Source organism: Dipodomys merriami, unplaced genomic scaffold (genome assembly GCF_024711535.1).
Source record: "Dipodomys merriami isolate MVZ:Mamm:240054 unplaced genomic scaffold, mDipMer1.0.p SCAF_29, whole genome shotgun sequence".
Taxonomy (NCBI): domain Eukaryota; kingdom Metazoa; phylum Chordata; class Mammalia; order Rodentia; family Heteromyidae; genus Dipodomys; species Dipodomys merriami.
This window is the reverse complement of record NW_027204381.1, coordinates 13,343,188-13,363,082: the sequence shown is the minus strand read 5'-3', so window position 1 is coordinate 13,363,082 and position 19,895 is coordinate 13,343,188. Positions and strand designations below refer to the sequence as shown.

General features: G+C 41.2%; 1 long non-coding RNA gene across 1 annotated transcript; it reads left to right on the top strand.

Annotated features, from left to right (window-relative positions):
- Nucleotides 1-62: 62 nt before the first annotated feature.
- LOC138838768 (uncharacterized) lies at nucleotides 63-15,056 on the top strand. The gene is made up of 3 exons (XR_011375744.1): nucleotides 63-144; nucleotides 4,300-4,498; nucleotides 13,735-15,056. It is a non-coding gene; the product is annotated as an uncharacterized lncRNA (long non-coding RNA).
- Nucleotides 15,057-19,895: the final 4,839 nt, after the last annotated feature.

The following is a 19,895-nucleotide window of genomic DNA, read 5'->3' as shown; positions in this document are numbered from 1 at the left end:
TAGGGGCGGGGCCGTGACCTAGGGAGACCTGGGGCGGGGGAAGGAGGGGCAGACTCGGTGGAGTTGACTGTGGCAGGGTGCGGCTCGCCTGGAGCAGGTTTCCTGCTGGTTCCAGCCTTCCAGAGATTTGTCAGATCCCCACGGGTAAGACTCCTCCTGACTTGCTGAGAGACACTCCAAGTTTTGGAAGATCTTTTCCTGCACGTGAAAGGCAGACAGGTGCAGAAATATTAAGCCTGTGTCCTCCACTCCTAGCATACTGTTTGGATAAACTCTCCCCCTCCCCGTCCTGCTACATAAGGAAGCATGTGTTAAAGGCACCTGCCACATTCAGGAGCAAACAAGAAAACCTTTTAAAACAATTTACATTTCAAAGAAAACAATTATTTGAAGAACTACTCTTGCTAAAAGTTTGTTCTTTGCAGACTTAATTTATAGTTCGGTGTGCTTCTAACGATAGTAGCCCGAGGTGGCTGGTGGACCAAAATATTCTGTCCTTGGTTTCCTCTAGTCTTATTCTGGCCCTGACTCCCAGTAGTTTCAACTTTTTATTTCGAAAAGGTGCAGATAAGCTGGGTTTCTGTGGTTCACACATGTGATCGTAATAAGCTACTTAGAAGACGATAATCCAGAGGACCAAGATTTGAGGCTAGTCTAGGCAAGAAAATCCTAAAGACTAGCCGGGCGCTGGTGGCTCACGCCTGTAATCCTAGCTACTCAGGAGGCTGAGATCTGAGGATCGCGGTTCAAAGCCAGCCCGGGCAGGAGAGACCGTGAGACTCCTATCTCCAATAAACCACCAGAAAACTGGAAGTGGCGCTGTAGCTCAAGTGGTAGAGCGCTCGCCTTGAGCTGAAGAGCTGAGGGACAGCGCCCAGGCCCAGAGTTCAAGCCCCACGACCGACAAAAAAAAAAAAAAAAAAAGAAAATCCTAAAGACTCCATCTGCAAAATAATTTACAAAATGCCTGGCTTGAGGTCTGGCTCAAGTGGTAATGCTCCAGCTAGGAGATCCAGCTGGGAAAGCCCAAGAAATTGAGTTCAAATGCCAGTTCCTGGGAAAGAAAAATGGTCTAGATAAAATCCTCATAATTTTTGAGACATCATGAATTATTTGGGTAAAATCTATTCTGTCTAGCAATCAAAAACCAACTAACTCCTGAAAGACAATTCAGAGTTTGCTTAAATTCTAGAGAAGCAAATTATTTGTTTGTTTTTAACATCAAAGTTTCTAGAATTACCCTAACAGGCTGAGTGCTAGGAGCTCACACCAGTAATTCTAGTTACTCAGGAGGCTGAGATCTGAAGATTGTGATTTGAAGCCAGCTCGGGCAGGAAGTCTGTGAGACTCTTATCTCCAAATAACCACTAAAAAACTTGGAGTAGAGATGTGGCTCAACGTGGTAGAGTGCTATCTTGAGCAAAAATCTCAGGAACAAGGCAGGGAATGTAGCTTAGTGGTAGAGTGCTTCCCTAGCATGTATGAAGCCCTGGATTTGATTCCTCCATACCATATAAACAGAAAAGGCCAGAAATGGCACTGTGGTTCAAGTGGTAGAGAAAAAAGAGGCTCAGGGACAGAGCCCAGGCCCCAAGTTCAAGCCCCAGGACTGGCAAAAATAAATAAATAAATAAACAAACAAACTCAGGAACAGCACCCAGGTCCTGAGTTCAAGCCTCAAGACTAGCATACACACACACACACACACACACACACACACACACATTTCCATGACCAGAGGCAGTGGATTACACCTATAATCCTAGCTACTTGGAACTCTGGAGTCTTGGTTGAAAGCCAGCCCTAGTACCTAGTAAAAAGTTCATGAGATCCCAATCTCAATAAATTTAAAGTGCTGGGTATATCAAGCACTAATGATTCACACCTATAATCCTAGCTACTCAAGAGGCTGAGATCTGAGAATGGAGATTCAGAGCCAGCCCAGGCAGACAAATCCTATCTCATGTCTCCAACTAACCTGCAAAAAGCTGGAATTGGAGGTATGGCTCAAGTGCTAAAATGAGGAAAAGCCAGGACAGAGTACAAAATCCAGAGATCAAGCCCCAGTATAGGTGCTCTCCCCCACCCTCCACAAAACAAAAGGATGTTCAAGCCAGCCTGTGCAAAATGCAAGACCCTACTTGGAAAAATAATGAGCAAAAAGTGCTGACGGAGGGCTGGGAAAGTGGCTCAGTGGTAGAGCGCTTGCCTTGCATGCCTGAGGCACTGGGTTCGATTCCCCAGCACCACATAAGCAAAAAGAAAAAAGCCAGAAGTGGTGCTGTGGCTCAAGTGGTAGAGCGCTAACCTTGAGCTGAAGAGCTGAGGGATAGCGCCCAGGTCCAGAGTTCAGGCCCCACAACCGGACCCAAAAAATAAATAAATAAATCATAAACTCTAATGAGAAAAAAAAACATTGGTAAGAGAAGGATTGGAGGTTCTGTGGGAAGGGCATGCAGAGAGTTTGCCCCTGCAAAAAGTTCCCCCTTGAGTGAAGATCTGGACAGGGTGGGAGTTAGCCACGCATGCTGCTACCCAAGGAAAGACTGCCCAAGCAGAAAGAACACCCAGTACAGGGGAAGTCAGGCAGGAAATGGCAAGGTGTTCCAAGAAAGCCTAGCCAACTAATTACATACCAACGTTACTCATAGCTCTATCTTTTAAGACATATTCATACCATCTGCTACATACTAAAAGCGTTTGGGGTTTGTAAAACAATTTTTACTTTTTAAATTCTTTCTTATCCAAAGGAAACCACTTTTTTTGTTTCCTCAATTCCTTTCCTAAGGCCTTTTTGTTAAATTAACTTTGCTCCTTTTTTACATTTCCTTACTGGTTTTTCCTTAATTTGTGTTTTGAATTAACTTTTAGACATATTTGTTTGTACCCAAATCTGATGAGTATCTTTGCAGTTTCAGTTTAAAACTACCCTCTTTTTCCTTTGGCCTTTGGAGTCAGGTGATTTTAGAATTGCCTTAAGGCAATTGTGACTCCACCCACAGTGGACAGGGACAGAGCAGTTTGCTAGACTTTGGAGCATATTACAGTTTTTATTGATAAACATCTTTAAACAAGTAGCACACTTGATAATTAACACAAGGTTTACATTAGTTACAATTGTAGTCAAAAAGCAATTTTTACATGACAGTTTTAATGTATTACAATGAGATTACTTTGAACATGTTTATACATGTACACACATACCTATACACTTGTACACAAGTTTTAAGGTATGCTTAGATTTTTGAAGAAAAAGAAAATCAGCTGTGTACGTTTTCTGGAATTCCAGCAACAAAATGACATTATTTTGCCCAACATGATGGAACCACATGGTTAGTGTTAGAAAAGCAAAAACTTAAAAACAAACATTTTTACCAACAAATAAAATTTTCACAGATTACCAAGACCTACATAGCCAAAAACAGAATATTATTAAACATCTTTGTTAGCAAGACACATTGACTTTTGAATAATTGATTTGAATACTTTTTCCTCAAATAAACTTAGTACTGTTAGGAAACTGAGTTAGGAGGATAGTAAAGAAAGAGCAGAAAAACAATCCTAACAAACCAGATCAACTTTAATGGAGAGCTGAAGAAGGATGCCATGGTGACCTGAGGAATCAGGAAACATGAAGCATGGCACAAAATGGTGGCTGAGCTGCATAATGGCTAAACAGACTCATGGTCAGGGGGCAGGGTCACAGGAAGCTTGAGTTCAAAGAGTCTCCTGAGCTCATGGCATAGGTCTGGCAAGGTCCAGTAATCTATTGTCCACATCCCCTCCCCTTTATCTACCACATTGCCAAAATGATGCCTGTTAAATCCAACTTTTTATTATCCACCATGTGGTCAATGCTAGAAAAACAAGCAATATACAAAATACAAGACAAGGGGCTGGGAAGATGGCTCAGTGGTAGAGCGCTTGCCTTGCATGCCTGAGGCCCTGGGTTCGATTCCTCAGCACCACATAAGCAAAAAGAAAAAAGTCGGAAGTGGCGCTGTGGCTCAAGTGGTAGAGTGCTAGCCATGAGCTGAAGAGCTGAGGGACAGCACCCAGGCCCAAAGTTCAGACCCCACGACCGGACCCCCAAAAAAAAAAAAAATATATATATATATATATAAGACAAAATTTAAGATTTAGCCAGGAAGAATTCAACAGAATCTCATACTTAAACAAATATTGATAACAAGTACAAGAAAATTAACCTTTGAACACCTAGAGGAATAGAGAAAGAGTAAGCTTTGTTGGAAGTGGGAATTATAGAAAAACCCACCATGTTCCTTTGTCTTTTTTTAGGTGGGTGTTAATCTCCAGGACCTGTAGAGAGAAGGGGAGGACAGCTGACCTAGAATGACCAAGGAGTACAGAAGCTATCACAGTGACATGCTGGGATGTGAGGCACAGGTGCCCAACAAGGTCTGGGGCGGTCGGTGATGGAGGTCCAGTGTGGTGGAAATGAAAACTGAACTTTGCTGGACATAAAAAGAAGCAAAAGGTAACAACAAGTAATCGGCTTCAGTGGTCTGTCAGATGACAAGAACTATAAGAAATCGGAGCGATTTATAGTGAAGGAGCCCAGAGCAAAGCAAGGCTGTCAGCTTGTTAAGACAAAGAAAGTTGTTGTAATTAATCTTATCCAAGAGAAATTTAAGCCAGGACAGCTACCCTTGAGAGGGAACCTGGGGGGAAGGGAGGAGGGGGAACCCTATATCTCAGCTTTTCAAGGGCACAAGCAGAAAGGCAGAGAGAGAAGGGGGGGAGGAAGAAAGAGGGGAGGGACCTGTATGTAGACAACTTTCTCCATTTGTCCAAGTGCTCACAGAAATTATGGAAGTCCCATAAAATATTGGGGGTCCAGTGCCCCATGAAGGGGCCACATGGAATTATTGTCCAGTGAATATTGGGGCCAAATTTGATTGCGTAAGTGTATACGTTTATGAGGATTAAGATCGGGCTCAAACTTGAGTGATTTTAGCTGGTTTCCTAAAGAATTTTAGACTGTGCCCCACCTATGGTGAGCAACCAACAGAGCTGACACTAGAGCTACCACAGGCATGCCCAACAGTGTTCTACTCAGCTAATAGGGAGGGAACAGGCAGCAAGAGGGGTAGTCACCCACAATTGCTGTGTCCCTTGACCTATGGCCCAGGGGCATAGGCCCCTGTGGTAGATCTTGGAACTTGGCACCAAGTTTTCTCCCTGTCATGGCCCAGTCACTTTACAGTAAATGGTCTCTGAGCCCCCAGCTCACCCGGGAGAGGAGAAAATCTGTCACTGGTGGATGTACAAAGAGTGCTCAGTTGGAAGAAGGTTACCTCAGAGGTCCTCTGGGTGGGCCTGAGACCAGCACAAGGTCCTGGGGCAGCTTGAATTCCCAGGGGGAAGAGCAGACTCACAGGGAGAGCCTTAATCAGAGTCACAGCACCAATGAAAGCACCCATCCCAGAAGACCACACGAACACAGTCATAGAAGTTTTATTGCCATTCGAGGCTGACAAGGCCACCTTCCCCACAGAAGAAGGAGAAATGGTGCTTATCCTTGGTTCAGGGTTAAATTTATAGTCACAGTCGGGATGAGAAGTACAGGAAGTCTTCTGTGTGCATGTGCAGCTGAACTCTAAAGATGGCACATAGCAGGGGCAGGATTTTTTTGACTATAACAATTACAGTTAAGCAGCATTCCCCTAAGACAGCTAGGGGTTAGGGACAAAACTGGCTTCAGGAAGTAAAGTGGAAGGAATGGCCAGGGCTGAAGGCCAGTTGCAGTTAGGCCTGTCTAGTTCAACTGGTGTTGAACTGGGGCTGAGGACCTGAGTTAGAGGGCATGTTAACACTTTGAAACTTGATCCTCAGATTCAACTTCTTGAGTAGCTAGAATGAGAGGTGTGACCCACCAGCACCTGGTTTGATTCTGACTTAGAAGGTTCACACTGGCTCTGTGTTACAGAAATTCATACTTGAGATACACAACTTGTTGACCAAATTCATGTTCTCTGCAGAGCCACATCTAGCTGTGACAGCCCTCACCCTGCTTGATGTTGGCTGACTAGAAGATGATGATTGTGGAGAAATGGAATGTTACACTTAAAAAAATGCCAAAATTGGGCTGGGAAGGTGGATCAGTGGTAGAGCGCTTGCCTTGCATGCTTGAGGCCCGGGTTCGATTCCTCAGCACCACATAAGCAAAAAGAAAAAAACCAGAAGTGGCGCTGTGGCTCAAGTGGTAGAGTGCTAGCCTTGAGCTGAAGAGCTGAGGGACAGCTCCCAGGCCCAGAGTTCAGGCCCCACAACTGGCAAAAAAAAAAAAAAAAAAGCCAAAATTACCTTGGGATAGCTTCAGTCCCTTTGAGTAGCCATTTACAATCAACTTCTGCATCAAAATTAACATCCTCCTGACTTCTAGATACAACTCTCAGAATTATGCAGGACTAGATCTGTGGAGATTTGTCTACATTGCTGAACCTATCTGATGTATTTTGTTTACAAAAACATTGTTGATTCATGACTATAAAGAGGTTTCTACAATCCTCTTCCACAGTAAAACATGTCATTCAGAGTAACTTGAATTCATGGTTCAGGACCATGATCACTCATATTTGACTCAGAATAAACTATTTTCTATTTTCCTTAAAGTAAGCTTGTTATATGATATAAATAAGACACAAAGGTTATTTTTGTTCAGAGCGTTGGAAGTTCTAGTCCAAGATCAGATGGACTGGTTGGTTTGAACATGTGAGGGAGCATATGGCAGGGAGTAGGCAATGGAACAGCACTACCTCATGGCCAGGAAGTTTAAAAAAATGAAGAGGCCAGGAAGGTGGTTCAGTGATAAAGTGCTTGCTTTGCATGCACAAAGCCCTGCATTCAATTCCTCAACACCACATAAGCAGAAAAAGCCAGAAATGGTTCTGTGGTTCAAGTGGTAGAGTACTAGCTCAGTGACAGTGCCCAGGTCCAGAGTTCAGGCCCCATGATTGACAAAAATAAAAATGAGGCCAAGGTCTGGGAGGAAGATCCCCTCTGGGCCCCACCCCTTAAAGGTTCCACCACCTAGGTCATCATGCAGAGGACTAAACCTTTGGAAGACATCCAAGATCCGAATAATAGCATTGTTGGCTCACTCAAGTAGGACAGCAATGGAGTTGTTGTGAAGTTTTGATCTTCATATTTAGAAAGCAAAGACATGAGGATTGCTGAGGTTCATGCAGTGTTTGAGGGGTGAGAAAAATAATGACAACTCCAACGTTTTGGTCCTAAGAAACTGTGAGAATCAGAGTTGCCATTACCTGACATAAGGAAGGATAGGTGAAGAGGAGTTTTATAAGGGAATATCAAGAATTGGGCTTGGGCTTGTTGAGTTTGAGAAATGTATGAGAAGTACAAGAGGAGCTGTCATGTAGCAAGAGGTACAAACTGATGTTCAGAAAAGACTCTGAGATAAAGATAGCAGTTTAGGACTTGGAAAGAGAGTAATAGCTTAGATGAGATCACCAGTAAATACAAGCCCTAGCACAGCAAATACAAAAGGAGGAAGAAGCTGTTGGCTAGAAGTTGAAGAAAGAAGAAATGTCAGAAAGCAGGGTGTCCCACATGCCAAGAGATTAAAAAAAAAAAAAAAAACAATAAGGGAACAGTGCTGGATTGTGTTAATGCTACTGGAGGGCCAAGTCAGAGATTGGTAGAGAAGTGACCAGTGAATGTAGCATGTGTCAGATATTGGTGAACTAGGCCAGACTGGAAGTTTGGGTAGAGTTAGGCTCATTGTCCTCTTTTCTGGCAGGTGGGGGATGGGAGAGAAAACTGAATTAAGAGAAGAGATTTCTACTTGTATTTTTTTTATTGTAAAAAATACTGTACAGAAGGGTTTCAGCTACATGAATAAGGTAATAAGTACACTTCTTATCGAGCACTGTTACCTCCTTCTTTGTTTTTCCCCTACCATCCCTTCCCTCCCCATTTCCCCAACTCCTCCCTCCCCATCCCCCCAAGTTGTAAAGTTTTTTTTCAGCATAGTGTCTTGTATATCTCATTGTTACAATGGGTCAACCTGTATCCCTATTTAAGCATTTTGTTATTTCTATTCTCCTCCCCAAATTAGAAAAATGTATACACAAGATGCAGGACACTAGAAGAAAATACAGTGAAAACAGGGGTTATACCATGGGGGAAGAACATATCAGAGAAACAGAAAAATCACATAGTACATTTTAAATATGTAAAAAAAAAAACAATAGCAAGAAAGAAAAAAACCACGGTGTCACTATCTTGGGGTTCATTTCACTTAACATCATCTTCTACTTGCATATGTATCCACACCAGAAGAAATGGAGCAGGGGCATGTGCTGATGGTGATCATGGTCAGTGGAGAATGAAAATCTATGAAGTAGGAGAGACTGTGGAGAATTTCTAGAATGATAGCAATCCAAAAATTCATATGGAGCAATAAAAGACCCCGAATAGCAAAAACCATCCTCAACAGAAAGAACAGTGCTGGAGGAATAGCAATACCAAATTTCAAACTCTACTACAAAGCCATAGTAATCAAAACAGCTTGGTACTGGCACAAGAACAGACCCCAGGACCAATGGAATAGAATTGAAAACCCAGAAATGAACCCACAGACCTATAGCCATCTAATCTTCAATAAGGGAGCTAAAAAATAGAATGGAAGAAAGACAGCCTCTTCAGTAAATGGTGCTGGAAAAATTAGTTAACTACTTGTAGAAAACTAAAGCTAGATCCTTACATATCACCCTGCACCAGAATCAGCTCCAAATAGATCAAAGACCTCGGAGTCAAAGCAGACACCCTGAAAACATAACAGGACAGAATAGGAGAAACCCTAGGTCTCCTTGGCACAGGCCAAAAATTTTCTTAAGAGACCCAGAAACACAACAAATCAATGAAAGGTGGGACAAATGGGATTGCATGATGCTGCAGAGCTTCTGCATGGCAAAGGACATAGCTAGCAAGATCAATAGAAAGCCCACGGATTGGGAGAAGATCTTCACTATGTCTCATATCTAAAATATACCTGGAAGTCAAAAAAATAAATCCCCCAACAACAAATCCTCAAAGAAACAACTGCCCAATAAATAACTGGGCTAAAGACTTAAAGAGAAACTTTTATGAAGAGGAAAGAAGGATGACACACATGAAGAAATGCTCAACCTCTCTAGCCATAAAAGAAATGCAAATCAAGCTAGAATGGTATAATCAAGAACTCTACTAACAACAGATGCTGGAGTGGGGTTGTGGCCAGAAGGGAACCCTACTGCATTGTTGGCAGGAGAGTAAACTTATTCAACCACTCTGGAAAGCAGTATGGAGGTTCCTCAAAAGACTCCACATAGAGCTCCCCTATGGCACAGTAATCCCACTTTTGGGCATTTATCCAAACGATCACAAACAAGGCCATACTAAGGCTGCCAGCACACCTATGTTTATGGTAGCATTATTTACCATAGCTAAGATATGGAACCAACCCATATGCCCCTCAGTAGATGAATGGATCAAGAAAATGTGGTATATATACACAATGAAATTCTATGTCTCCATCAGAAAGAATGACATTGCTCCATTTGTTAGGAAATTGAAAGACTTGGAAAAAATTATATTAAGTGAAGTAAGCCAAGCCCAAAGAAACATAGGTCCCATGGCTTCCCTATTTGCAATAACTAATACATGTGTAGGACAAGCAGAAAAGGCCAAAAGCTATGTATATATGACCATATAAAATGATGTTAAGCAAAATGAACCCCAAGATAGGGACACAAATTTCTTTTTCTTTCTTACTATTGTTTCTAATGTAGTTATAATGTACCATGGGATGTTTTTGTTGTTTTGTATGTTCCTCTCCCATGGTATAACCCTGTTTTCTCTGTATTTGACATCAGTGCCCTGCATCTTGTATATACACTTCTCTAAGTTGGAGAGGGGAAGAGAAAAAACAAAGTGCTTAAATAAGGATACAGGTTGACCCATCGTAACAATGAGATGTACAAAACATTGTTGAAAATGAACTTTGCAACTTTGGTGGGGGGCGGGTGCAGGGGGTTGTTGTGGAGGTGGGAAGGAAGGGATGGTAGGGGGAAAACAAAGAAGGAGGCAACAATGCTCAATAGGAAATGTACTCATTATCTTGCTCATGTAACTGTGACAACTCTCTGTACAGTATTCTTTTTTTTTTTTTTAATTTTTTTTTTGTAGAGATACTATACAGAGGGTTACAGTTACATGAGTGAGGTAATGAGTACACTTCCACTTCCTCTTGAACATTGTTACCCCCTCCATTGTTTCCCCCTACCATCCCCTCCCTCCCTCCCTTCCCCAAGGTTCTTTTTTTTTTTTTTTGATCGTGATTAAGTGATTACTTAATTTCCAGAAATTCACAGTATTGTGGAATAATGATGCTCATTTAAAGTCACAAGTTCATTCTAACTTTCCTGGAGCAAATTGTCTATCACAGTCTGTAATATATAACGGTGCTCATATGTTATATACCATATATGTGATCAGCAGCATGGGGATATTTAGTAGTGGTTCAACCAGATGAGTGGGAGTTCTTTGTTTCTTAAGTCCTGTTAGTTTTGTCATATCACCTAACATTTTGGATTCATCATCCACTTATCAGGGAGACCATGTACTGTTTGTCTCTTCGTTCTTGGCTTACCTCGCTCAACATGATTCCTTCTAGCTCCATCCATTTCCCTGCAAATGCCATTATTTTGTCATTTCTAATGGCTGCATAATATTCCATTGTGTATAAATACCACAATTTTTGGATCCATTCATCTGTGGTGGGGCATCTAGGTTGTTTCCATATCCTAGCTATTGCGAACAGTGCTGCAATAAACATGGAGGTGCACGTGTCCTTGTATATTGGTTCCTGTTGTTCAGGGTAGATGCCTAGAAGTGGTATGACTGGGTCGTAAGGGAGGTCAATCTTTAGCTTTCTAAGGACCCTCCAGACTGCTTTCCAAAGTGGTTGTATGAGTGTACATTCCCACCAGCAGTGTAATAGCGTTCCTCGTTCTCCACATCCCCTCCAGCATTTGTCGTTGGCTGATTTGTGGATGTGGGCCATTCTGACTGGGGTAAGGTGGTATCTCAGGGTTGTCTTTATTTGCATTTCCTTCACCACCAGGGATGATGAACATTTCCTCATGTGTTTCTTTGCCATTTTTATTTCTTCATTTGAGAAGTCCCTCTTTAGTTCCCTTGCCCATTTAGTAATTGGTGTGTTGGGTTTGGGAAGGATTAGTTTCTTGAGTTCCCTGTATATACAGGATGTTAACCCCTTGTCTGATATATTGCTGGTAAATATTTTTTCCCAATTAGTTGGTTGTCTTTCTAGCTTGGTTGCGATAGTTTTATCTGTGCAGAAGCTTTTTATTTTAAGGTAGTCCCATTTGTCAAGTCTCTCTCCAATTTGTTGTGACCCTGGGACTCTGTTCAGGAAGTTCCTTCCTGTGCCTATTAGTTCAAGTGTCTCTCCTACTCTGTCCTGCAGTAGTTTCAGAGATTCAGGTTTAATGTTAAGGTCTTTAATCCATTTTGAGTTGATGTTGGTGCATGGTGATAGGCTGGGGTCCACTTTTAGTTTTCTGCATGTGGCTGCCCAGTTTTCCCAGCACCAGCGGTTGAAGAGGCTGTGTTTCTTCCATTGTATGTCTTTGGCTCCTTTGTTGAATATCAGCTGGCTGTAGGCCTGTGGGTTTATTTCTGGATCTTCTATTCTGTTCCATTGGTCTTCGGGTCTGTTTTTGTGCCAGTACCATGCTGTCTTTGTTATTATAGCTCTGTAGTAGAGTTTGAAGTTTGGCATGGATAGCCCTCCCATATTGTCTTTATCCCCTAGAATTGTTTTGGCTATTCTAGGTCTTTTGTTGTTCCATATGAATTTTTGGACTGTTTTCTGTATTTCAGTGATGTACGTCATTGGGATTTTAATAGGAATTGCGTTGAATTTGTATATTAGTTTTGGAAGTATTACCATCTTTACTATATTAAGTCGGCCTATCCAGGAGCATGGGAGGTCTTTCCATTTCCTAGTGTCTTCTGCAATTTCTTTCTTTAACTTTTTATAGTTCTCATTAAATAGTTCTTTTACATCTTTGGTTAGGTTAATTCCTAAATATTTTATTTTTCGGGAGGTTATTGTGAATGGGGTTGCTCCCTTTATTTCCCTCTCTTCCTGTACATTATCAGTGTATAGGAAGGCAACTGATTTTTGTGGGTTTATTTTGTATCCTGCTATTTTGCCAAAGTGATTTATGATTTCTAAGAGTTTGGGGATGGAGTTTTTGGGATCGTGGAGGTATAGTATCATGTCGTCTGCAAAAAGGGATAGTTTAACTTCTTCTTTTCCTATGCGGATCCCTTTAATGTCTTTTTCTTGCCTTATTGCCCTGGCTAAGGGTTCTAGGACTATATTGAAGAGGAGTGGAGACAGTGGGCATCCTTGCCTTGTTCCTGATTTTAGGAGAATTGGTTGCAGCTTTTCCCCATTAAGTATAATATTGGCTATTGGTCTGTCATAAATGGCTTTTATTGTTTTTAGAAATGTTCCTTCTATTCCTATTTTCTCCAGAGCTTTTAGCATGAATGAATGTTGAATTTTGTCAAAGGCCTTTTCTGCATCTGTAGCGATAATCATGTGATTCTTGACCTTGGCTCTGTTGATATGTTGGATTACATTTATTGACTTACGTATGTTAAACCATCCCTGTGTCTCTGGGATGAAGCCTTCTGTACAGTATTCTTAACAATAAAAGATATATGGGGGGAAAGGGAGACAACTTAAAAGGTAGTTTCCTAAGTCCACCACAAGATGGCAGCCGAGAAGCTTGTAACTGAACAAGAATGATCAGTAAGAAAGGAAGACTATATTCAGAGGAGAAAACAGAGGGGAAGAACATCCAGAATCAGGAACCGGATGATGGGGTGCTAGAAAACATGGAGAAACAGGCTAACAAGAAAAAGTAAGAATTAGTCCTCAGATCTAATCCTGACTAAAGAGAAGGAAGGGAGAGAGCTCAAGCCACAACCGCCAGGTGAGCCAAACAGCCCTGATGATATCAGACTGGCAGTCCTAGCCACAAAAGAACCCACAGTTCCCACAAGCATTAGAACCGGGGGGTGGGAGGGGGGAGTTGTTGGGAAATTTGAAGTGACAGTGACAGGCTAGCATTGGAGAGGGAAGACATTTTGTCATTCTTGGAATCCCAAAGTGCTATAGCCAGATGCCATGAGATGGAGAGTACTTGTCTGAGACTGAGCTATTCTAGGGACCTGGAAATAAGGAATAATTGCAGTGCAAGGAGCCTGCCTGTGTCTAGCTAGATAGAACAGAGATACAAGAGGTGGTTGTGGGAAAGGAGTGGGTTGAACATGGACCATCTGAGAAGTTTAAGCAGAAGGAAGCTGGACTATGGACAGTGTGAGCTGTGGTTGACCTTGGGTCCAAACGCTCAGAGCCCAGGCTCTGTCGATTGTTTGGCCTCTGGAATGCCTCCTTGTGGTTTGCTGCCAGGTAAGACTGAGAGCACTGAGCCCAAGTCAGGTAGATTACTGGATTTCCACGGCTGCCTTCTCTAACAGGACGGTTTATTGCTAGGTGGGGTATGGGAGGCAGAATGACAGGTACCTGTCCATGCAGACCTCAATGTATCCCCCACTCTCCAATGCATTTGAGGGACATCCCTAGGATTGAACATTTCTTTCCCCTAGGTGCACTGAGTGAGGAGCCTATGCCGTCCATTGGAACCTATTGACCCGCAGGTTCTGAAACTGGTTAGGCAACAGTGCCTCCAGATTTCCAAAGGAGGGAAACTTCTCATGTGAATACAGCCCTAAAGCCGTCCACTGACCCTTGACCAGCCTGGCCTTCAGCCCACACACAGCAGCAGCCTAAAGCAGGAGGAATTAGAAGAGACTCCAGTAATGACTCACTATCATACCTCAACCAACTCCAAACACACTGGAGAAAGGTGGCAAGTACTTGGTCTCTGGTTGCCAGGACAACAAGACCAGAGCCATTGATTCACCCATGGATCCACCCACAAGACTCATTCCCATGGAAGAAATGCCTCAAGACATTAAAATCTCTCTTGGGTGCCAGAAAAGTGCTGATAAAATCCTGGTAACCATGGCTCAGGCCTGGATTCCTAGCTACTCAGGAAGCTGAGATCTGAGGATGAACGTTAGAGACCTTCCTAGGAGTCAGCAATGTGCATGAGACCTCTAGTTAACAAGCAAAAAGCCAGAAGTGAAACTGTGGCTCAAGTGGAGAGCAAAAAGAAAGGAAGAAAGAAAAAGAGAAAGGAAGAAAGGAAAGAAGGAAGGAAGGAAGGAAGAAAGGAAGGAAGGAAGGGCATCTAGCCCTGAGTTCAAGCCCGTGTAACTGCACTAAACTTAAAACAAAGGAAACATAAAAAGTGCTGATAGATAACAATGATGATAAAGTTCTTTGGGCCAGACAGATGCACCAAGATCTAAACACCAGGAGTTCAAGTAGCAAGCCCTGCCTCCTCCCAGGACACACATACTGAAAAAAGAGCATTGCCCTACAGCAACCTCTTCACACTGTGGCCCATTTGAAGCATGCACAGACATACTTTTGTTAGCTAAATTACACCTTTCAATCAACCTGTCTGTCAAAGTTCCTATCAAACAACAGTCTACAATTGTTTTTTAAAAATTAGCTAAACCATGTCTCCAGGGGAATCTCCTGCAGTGTATCACACTTTCTCTTTAATCGACTTTTTATAATATATTTTTTATGATAAAGATGCTGTACAGAGGAGTTACATTTACATGAGTAAGGTAATCAGTACATTTAATAGATTTTTCTACCTTTTTCACTATGCTTCATATCTTGTTTGCATTCTTCTCTTGTAAGACAAAAGAATTCATGTTACATTGTATAAATTTTCTATAACATATCATGAGGTTTAGCTGCATGCCTTATAACACATCCAGAAATCTGTCCCTTTCTTCTAGGTTTTCCAATTTATTAGCTTCTGGTGTTTCATAATAATCCTCTATTTTCATAATGATCCTCCATTTTTCTGTGATATTTGTTGTAATATCTTCTTTCATCTATAATTTTTCTAGATTAGTTTAGCTAAATGTTTGATTTGCCAATTTTGTTTATCTTTTCAAAAAACCAATGTTTTGTTTTATTGAACTTTTATTATTTTAGTCTCTAGTTCATTTACTTCTACTCTAGTCTCTATTTCTTTCCTTCTACTGATTTGGGGTTTGATTTGTCCTTGAGATGCATTATCAAGTTGTTAATATTGTAAAATGTGAAATCAGAGACAGAACAAAATTATTGATTATTAAAAATAGGACAAAGCATTTAAGCCAGAACCTCTTTATAGAGAGAAAATTTAGGTTAAACAGGTTAAACATCAACTTACTGAAATGTGGTAAATGACAGCAGAATTTAGGAAAAGCTGGGAAACCCAGAAGGAGGTTCGGCCTTAGACTTAGTAAACAAGAAGTCTAGGTTAATGTCTTTAAATGTATTTTGTCTAGGATATGTGAAATGTGTTTGAAATGTTTTTTGTCTAACATATATGAAATGTGTCTAGGATATGTAAATTGGCTTGAAATGTATTTTGTCCAGGATGTATGAAATGTTTTTGAAATGTACTTTTTTTGAGTGGGAAGTCTGGGATGTTTGGGTAAATATCAGATAAGCCCTAGAAAATTGCTATTTGTGATTATTGACTGTTTCTGTCATGTATATTGCCCCCAGCATGTGGCTTCTTTCCTTTATATTGTGAGAGAGCTTGATCCTTATGCTTCACTACCTCATGTATGGGGCATGGGGTATGGTCGCCTAGTGGCTAATAAAGACTCCTTGCCCTTTTTATATGAGTCAGTGGATATATTTGCAGGAAATATATTTGTAGGTGCTGGAATTCTACAAATATGCAATCTCTGGTTTTGTTTTTTTTAATGTGGGAACTCATTACTATAAACGTTCCTGTTACTACTGTTTTTGCTGTATCTCACCAATTTGGTACATCATTTTTATTGTTTTAAAAGAAATACTCCATTTTTAAATTTCTGGCTTCCTCACAGGTCTACTGCTCATTCAAAAGGGTATTGTTCTGTCTGCATGCATTCATATAATTTCTAAAGTTTGTTTTGTTATTTTGTTTTATTCAACTGTGATCAGAAAAGAAACAAGACATGATTTTATGTGTCCTTATCATGTTTTTGTATTATACAAATCTTTGGTTTGGGAAGTATATATTCACACACACATACATACATATATACATATGTATATATATGGAGATAATACCCAACAAGTACTGTTCAAAAGGAAGAGGAGGGCCGGAGGCCGGTGGCTCATGTCTGTAATCCTACTTACTCAGGAGGCTGAGATCTGAGGATCGAGGTTTGAAGCCAATCCAGGCAGACTTTTCTCCAATTAATCACAGAAAAAGCTGGAAGTAGAAGTGGTGCTGTGGCTCAAGTGGTAGAGCTCTCGCCTTGAACGAAAAGGAGCTCAGGGATAGCGCCCAAGCCCAGAGTTCAAGCCCCAGGACCAGTAAAAAAACAAAAACAAAAACAAAAAAAAGGAAGAGGGGGGAAAATGATAGAATAACCATGTTCAAAATACAATGTGCATGTTGTTGGAAACTGAGTCATGAGGGTATCAGAATAAAGAAAAGATGAAGTGAACTCAACAGATCTTATTCAGGAGAGAAGCCTGGGAAGGGCAACTGTCTGAAGGGGAAATGGTGCACCTCCTTACAAGTAGGGTCTCTTTAAATATTAGGCAGAAAGAATAAAATTGGGGGGAGGGGCAGATGGAAGTGGGGTGAGATGGAGGTAAGAGAACAATATTCTGACTGAGGAATTAAGGTTTCAGCAGCATCTGTATTGGTCAGGAGCATCCGCATCGGATGTGGCCTTGGTCTCAGGCTCTCTTCCAAGACCAATGGTGAATTTGTTCAAGGCAAAGAGGAAGGAAGATGGTTTAATGGGGTTTGCAGCAAGGACAGTTCTAAGATATGGCTGTCAGGGGGAGGCGAGTGCTTTAGGTTAAGCCATTTTCCACCGCAAATCTATAGAATTATCACAATGATATCCCTTTGTACTATCAATTAATGCTAATAAAAGCGGGGAGTACTACCGTCTCAAGAAAATGATAATACTGGCCTTGTAGAGGAGTTTGGAAGAATATCTTCTTTTCTGTGTTTTGAAATAGTCCAAATAGGAAGTGGTGCTGTAGCTCAAGTGGTAGAGCGCTTGCCTTGAGCTGAAGAGCTGAGGGACAGTGCCCAAGCCCAGAGTTCAAGCCCCATGACCGACCAAAAAAAAAAAAAAAACTGAAATAGTCCAAATAGAATTGGAAGTCCTTCATCCTTAAGTGTTTGAGAGAATTAAGCAGTGGAGCCATTCAATACTAAGTTTTCTTTATGGAGAAGCTATTACTGATTCAATCTGACGCTTACCATTGGTCTCTTAGGCTTTTTATGCCCTCCTACTTCAATTTTGACAGGTTATAAATGTTCAGAAATTTATAAATTTCTTCTAATTTTTCCAATTCAGTAGCATATGAATTTTCAATTATTGCAAATTCAATTTCTAAATGTATTTTCATGCTAACTGCTATCTTTTTCATGTCTGGGTTTTTTTGTTGTTTGGTTTGTTTTTTTCAGGAGACATGTACTAGTCTGTTAATATAGTCATGTTTCTTGACTTTTTTTGTCTTTTTTAAAAACCAGCTATTTTATTGATCTTTTGTATTTTTTTCTTTCTGATTCTTTCATTTTTGTATAAGTTTTTGTTCACAAATTTTGAGGCTGGCTTGGTCTTGCTTTAGTAGGGCCTTGAAAGGCATTATTAGATTGTTTATTTTAAAGCTTCCCTTTTTTTTTGTTTTTGTTTTTGTCGGTCGTGGGGCTTGAACTCTGGGCCTGGGCGTTGTCCCTTAGCTCTTCAGCTCAAGGCGAGCGCTCTACCACTTGAGCTACAGCGCCACTTCCGGTTTTCTGGTGGTTTTTTATTGGAGATAGGAGTCTCACAGTCTCTCCTGCCCGGGCTGGCTTTGAACCGTGATCCTCAGATCTCAGCCTCCTGAGTAGCTAGGATTACAGGCGTGAGCCACCAGCGCCCGGCCAAAGCTTCCCATTTTTAAATGTGTTTCTTGCCATAAACTTGCCTGGCTCTTGCTGTACTGTTCTTGTTGTATCCAATGTGTTTTGTATGATTTGTTTCAATTACTCCAAAGAATGTTCTAATTAACTATTGTACTCATTTATTCAATGGCTCAATGTGTGGTTAAGAGCATGTGGTTAAATATCCATGAATTTATGGAATGTGTTTGCTTTTAATTGCTAGCCTTATTCTATTGTAGCCAGGGAAGATGTATAATATAAACTGATAATTTAAGTTTGTTAAGATTTTGGGGTTTTTTTGTTTGTTTTTGTTTTTTTGTTTGTTTTTTTGTTTTTTTGGGGGGTGGAGGGTCCAGTCGTGGGGCTTGAACTCTGGGCCTGAGCACTGTCCCTCAGCTCTTCAGCTCAAGGCTAGCGCTCTACCACTTGAGTTACAGCACCACTTCCGGCTTTTTTCTTTTTTGCTTATGTGGTGCTGAGGAATCGAACCCAGGGCCTCAAGCATGCAAGGCAAGCGCTCTACCACTGAGCCACCTTCCCAGCCCATTAAGTTTGTTAAGATTTTGGAGGGCCTAATACATAGCCAATTCCAATGATTGTTCCACATGTTAAAGAATGTGTATTTTGTATTCATTAGATAAGATATTGTGTCTATTTGTTCTACTTGACCTAAAGTATGTTAACTCTGATATTTCTTTGTTGATTTTTTTTTTTTTTTTTTGGGCTGGATGATCTCCCCATCAATTAAAATGTGGTATTGGAATTTCTAACTGTTTTACCAGAGCAGTTTCCTCCTTTTTGATTTAGGGCTGGGAAGGTGGCTCAGTGGTAGAGCGCTTGCCTTGCATGCATGAGGCCCTGGGTTCAATTCCTCAGCACCACATAAGCAAAAAGAAAAAAACCGGAAGTGGCGCTGTGGCTCAAGTGGTAGAGCACTAGCCTTGAGCTGAAGAGCTGATGGACAGCGCCCAGGCCCAGAGTTCAGACCCCACGACCGGACCCCCCCCCCAAAAAAAATGTTTGTCTTATAAAATTGGGTGTTCTCAAATCGTTTAAATAGGGATACAGGTGGACCCATTATGTCGAAAAATGAACTTTACAACTTTGGTGCAGGTAGGGGTTGGGGGGTGGGGAGGTAGCGTGGAGGATTGGGTGGGGGGCAGGGGGAGGATGGGAAGGGATGGGAAGGAGAAACACAGGAGGAGGCTACAATGCTTGATAAGAAATGTACTCATTATCTTGCCCATGTAATTGTAACCCCTCTGTACAGTATTTTCACAATAAAAAATAAAATAAATAAAATAAAATAAAATAAAATTAGGTGTTCTCAATAGAATTCTATGCCTCCATCAGAAAGAATGACATTGCCCCATTTGTTAGGAAATGGAAAGACTTGGAAAAAAAAAAAAAAAAAGAAATGGAAAGACTTGGAAAAAATTATATTAAGTGAAATAAGCCAGGCCCAAAGTAACATAGGTCCCATGGTTTCCCTTGTTTGCAATAACTAGTATATGTCTGAGTCAAGCAGAAAAGGTCAGATAAGTTGATGTTAGGGAAATGAACCTTAAGATATATATTCAAATGTTTTTTTTTTTCTTTCAGGTGATTATTTCTAACACATTTTTTATAAGATTATTTCTTTGTTGCTTTGTATGTCCCTCCCCCACAGTATAACCCATGCTTTCACTGTATTTGAGGATGGTATAATTTGTGGAGGGGAAGGGAAAAAACAAATCATTTAAATAG